Raw genomic sequence first — 5,385 nt, 5'->3', positions numbered from 1 at the left:
GAAGCCCCAAGGTTTAGGTCAAAGTGTCCGAATAAGACCCCAACAAAAACCTTCCAAGTAACCAAACCTAGGGGAGTGGGACTCCCCCCTTTCCTTGGTGGGGTGGCCGGCCACCATGGTGGGGAGTCCACTTGGGACTCCTCCTCCCTTAGGCTGGCCGGCCAAGGTGGGTGGAGTCCCAGAGGGACTCCACCTTCCATCCTTATTTCTTCCGGACTCTTCTAGAACCTTCTAGAACCTTCCATAGAAAATACCGGATCATTTTCAAACCTAGAAAATGACTTCCTATATATGAATCTTATTCTCCGGACCATTCCGGAACTCCTCGTGATGTCCGGGATCTCATCCGGGACTTCGAACAAAACTTCGAACTCCATTCCATATTCAAGTTCTACCATTTCAACATCAAACCTTAAGTGTGTCACCCTACGGTTCGCGAACTATGCGGACATGGTTGAGTACTCTCTCCGACCAATAACCAATAGCGGGATCCGGAGATCCATAATGGCTCCCACATATTCAACGATGACTTCGGTGATCGAATGAACCATTCACATACGATACCAATTCCCTTTGTCACGCGATATTTTACTTGTCCGAGGTTTGATCATCGGTATCACTCTATACCTTGTTCAACCTCGTATCCTGACAAGTACTCTTTACTCGTACCATGGTATGTGGTCTCTTATGAACTTATTCATATGCTTGCAAGACATTAGACGACATTCCACCGAGAGGGCCCAGAGTATATCTATCCGTCATCGGGATGGACAAATCCCACTGTTGATCCATATGCCTCAACTCATACTTTCCGGATACTTAATCCCACCTTTATAACCACCCATTTACGCGGTGGCGTTTGATGTAATCAAAGTACCTTTCCGGTATAAGTGATTTACATGATCTCATGGTCATAAGGACTAGGTAACTATGTATCGAAAGCTTATAGCAAATAACTTAATGACGTGATCTTATGCTACGCTTAATTGGGTGTGTCCATTACATCATTCATATAATGATATAACCTTGTTATTAATAACATCCAATGTTCATGATTATGAAACTAATCATCCATTAATCAACAAGCTAGTTAAGAGGCATACTAGGGACTCTTTGTTGTTTACATATCACACATGTATCAATGTTTCGGTTAATACAATTATAGCATGGTATATAAACATTTATCATAAACATAAAGATATATAATAACCACTTTATTATTGCCTCTTGGGCATATCTTCAACAGTCTCCCACTTGCACTAGAGTCAATAATCTAGTTTACATTTGTAAAGATATAACACCTTGGCCTTCCGGTGCTTTATCATGTTTTGCTCACGGGAGAGGTTTTAGTCAACGGATCTGACACGCTCAGAAACGTATGTATTTTGTAATTCATTTGCGTCTCAACGCATCACTCATTTCCAAATGAGTCGACATTGAATATGTTTGGTCTTCTGGTGGAACCTTAATTCCGTGGTCTGAAATATGTCATTAATATTGTCGCACACAATATAGCTTCAAAGTTCTGACTCTGTCGGAACTACACCAAGTTCTCAAAGAACCTCTTGACTTAACATCCTTTGTCATTGTCAAAACAATGACATACTCTGCCTTCTTTTGTAGAATCCGTCACAATATTTAGAACTCTTCTAAATCTAGCATAGACAACTTCTAGCTTATTGTGCTACCTTTTAAACAACACTTAGCCTAATTTGAAATTGAAATTTTATTTTCATATGTGACAAAACAAATATCGGTGCAACACTTTACAGCGATTTGTTTGTCATTTCTTCATACAAAAACTATATATATATATTCTTGGTTCTTCTTAAGTATTCAAGAATATTCTTACTGTTTTTCAATGATCATCATATGAATCATTCTGGTACATGCTCATAACACTTTTAGAGCACAAGACATCTGATTGTGTACATATTATTCGTGATCTATAATCACTCATGTGTTTTTACTCATTGAGTGTCAGATACACTCAAGTCTTGTTAAACCTTCACATGACAAGAATATTTTCTTAATATTTCTATATTGAACTACTTCAATATCCATTCTATGTACTTTGGCTTAAACTTATTATGTGTTTCAATCTATCTTCATAGATCTTGACACTAAATTTGTTTCAGTCCATATCCTTTCATCGAAATTAATTTCTCAATGAAACCTTTTAATCAAGTATATAATTACATCATTTATAACCTACTATATGTCACCTACATAAAGTAATATAAATATGTCTTAGCGCTCCCACTTAATTTCTTGCAAATGCAAGCCTCTTCATCGTTTCTGATGAAATCAAAAACTCTTTGACTATTTCATCTGGTGAAGATTCCAACTTCACGATACTTACTTCATCCAATTGAAGTTCGTATACCTATCTAGTATTCCATGGACCAGCAAAACTCTTGGTTGTATCTTGTATACACCTTTAATACACACTTCTGATAAGTAATGTATTTTGCCATCCTACTAACATATCTCATAAAAGAAATATGTAGTGATTACTAGAATAATCCATATAGACTATAAGCATTGCTACGGAAGATCTAATCTTGTCGTAGTCAACTCTTTGAACTTTATCGTAAACAACTTTTCGACAAGTCAAGATTCTTCAAGGATATTTCATCCAAGTCCATCAATTTTATAGATCCATTTACTTTCAAAAAGTATTCATCTATCTTGGATTTCATGGCGTATAGCCATTTTAACGAGTCAGGGCCCATCATAACTTCTTTGTTTGTAGTTGGTTTATCATTGTTCAAAATCAATACTTTGTCCACAAATCATTTATTTGATCACAAAGTAAACCATACCTACAAGGTTCAATATGTACTTTGATCTCCATGGCTAAAACACTTTGTAGTCATGGGAGCCATGATTGTCGCGGTCGCTTCCGGAACCAATTTCCGATGCTGCGCTACTCTGATCATTATGCTCAGGTTCATAAACCTTATCAAGTTCTATTGTCCTCCCACTCAAATACTTCGCTAGAAAACAATTTCTTGGAAATAAGCAAGTAACATTAACAAACACTTTTGTCGTTTACTTCATAGTGGAAAGAATTCCCAATCAATTCTTTGGGATAACCAACAAAGACATTCATCCGATTTTGGTTGTAAACTTTTAGACCAAAATTTAAAGAAAGGACTATTAGGGTTTATACCCATGCCATAACCTGTATGGTGTCATTTCAACGGATCATGATGATGCTCTATTTAGAGTAAAAGCGGTAGTCACTAAAGCATAATCCACAAAAATATAATGGCATTAATATTTTATCTCATCATTGACCCAACAAGGTTTGGATACATCTCTTGGATACTTCATCATCACTATGATACTTCAAGAAATGTGAGTTGTAGAACAATTTCATAACTCTCTTAGATGTTCGCTAAAACTCGTAATTCAAATATTTCCACCATGATCCAATCATAGATATTTGACTTTTCTATTACGATGATTTCCACTTCATGCTGAAATTTATTTGAATCCATTCAAATGTTTCAAACTTCTTCCTTATCGAATATATCCACATATACATACTTAATTCATTGTTGAAAGTTTTCATAAAGTAGAATAATCTCCCGCACACAACTATGCCTAGTGAGCCACATACATCATTATGTATGTTTTCACTAAGTTAGTTGCCCATTCAACTCTTGGCCTATGAACGGTATTTTAGTCATTCTCTTTAGAAAAGATTTGCAAGCGTCAAACGATTCAAAAATCAAATGACTCCAAAAATCCATTTGCATGGAGTTCCTTCATGCGTTCCTTTCTAACATGACCTAAATGGCGGTTCCACAAATAAGTGGAATTCAAATCATTTGCCTTATGGCATTTTAGCGTCAGTATTATGTATGTGTGTTTCACCATTAAGATTTATAATAACTTATCCATCGTACATGGAGTAATGTCATAATTTGAACAACTCATTGTTTTCATTTGACTAGAGAAAAATAACAATTATTAAGTTCTTTATTATAAATTCTAAGGGCTAGATAGAATGCCAACGACGAACATAATAACACTTTATTTTGTTCCAGACGTGTATTCCTATCATATTCCTTGCCAGTCATTTAGGCCATTGTATTCTTGTATTGCGTTGTTTTGTATGACACTTCATACCAACCAATATAGTACTAATACCCAAGAATTTCATAGTGTGACTTAACTAGGAATACAACCATAACATGTATATCATTTATATACACACGAGCTAGACTTTCTAGTCTTTTCTTTTCTTTTCTGCCAAAATATCTTTTGCAGTTTCTCTTTTAGCTTTCCTCATTATTCAGAAAAACACTTTAACATTATTAACTTCTAGGTTTGTTGGTCAAATACCAATAACCTTGAGGTTCTTACTTTTAAGTTGATCATCATATGACAAGTGTTTTAGATTTCACTATTAGTAACTTTGTAATATGATGAACAATTTCACTCATAATTTTATCCATCATATCATGACGACTTTCCGAGACCATGTCTCGTACATGCTAGGCTCGTAAAGTTTTAACCTTGGTATTCGCATGTGCAAATCTGGCTTGCACCCGTTGTATGCACACGTAGAATCTATCACACCCGATCATCACGTGATGCTTCGAAACGACGAGTCTTAGCAACGGTGCATACTAAGGATGATAACTTCATGGATATGAGAATATTATTAGTGCCCCAATAGTTGGAGGATTGTGACGCCTGGCGTCTTCAACCTTCATACATTCCCATAAAACTTATGAGTTTATGTAGTCTCACCAATTATATTCTATCATCTTGTAATAAGGTCTTAGATATCACATATATCTCATACCTTGATTATTTCTGAAAACTAATTTTTCAGCTCCTTACTTTTCAAACAAATTTGAACGGAGACAAGATAATTTTAGGTACTAATTGAAAACATAGCTCTTTGAATCAATAATGTGAGGTTTACTAAAAGTTTGCAATAGAACTTAATCAATTCTTGATTCTTTAACAATACGGTACCAATCCGTAAAGTTTCTTGTCAGATTTTAACAGTATTTCTATCTCAATTACAAGACTAGCGCATGGTAGAAAACGGATGCCAATACTACAAAATTAATTCAAAATACTACTCAGACTAAGTTTATGATAATTAGTTAATGTTTTAATCTAATTACTAATGAACTCCCACTTAATACAACATCCCTCATAGTTGTTAAGTGGTACACGATCCAAATCCACTACACCAAAACCGATCATCACGTGAGATGATGTAGCTTCAATGGTGAACATCAACATGTTGATCATATCATCCATATGACTCGTGTTCAACCTTTCGGTTTCCGTTGTCCCGAGGCCATGTCTGTACATGCTAGGCTCGTCAAGCAAACCCAAGTATTCCGCGTGTGC

This window comes from Lolium rigidum, chromosome 4 (assembly GCF_022539505.1).
Source record: "Lolium rigidum isolate FL_2022 chromosome 4, APGP_CSIRO_Lrig_0.1, whole genome shotgun sequence".
NCBI lineage: Eukaryota > Viridiplantae > Streptophyta > Magnoliopsida > Poales > Poaceae > Lolium > Lolium rigidum.
This window is presented reverse-complemented; position numbering follows the sequence as displayed.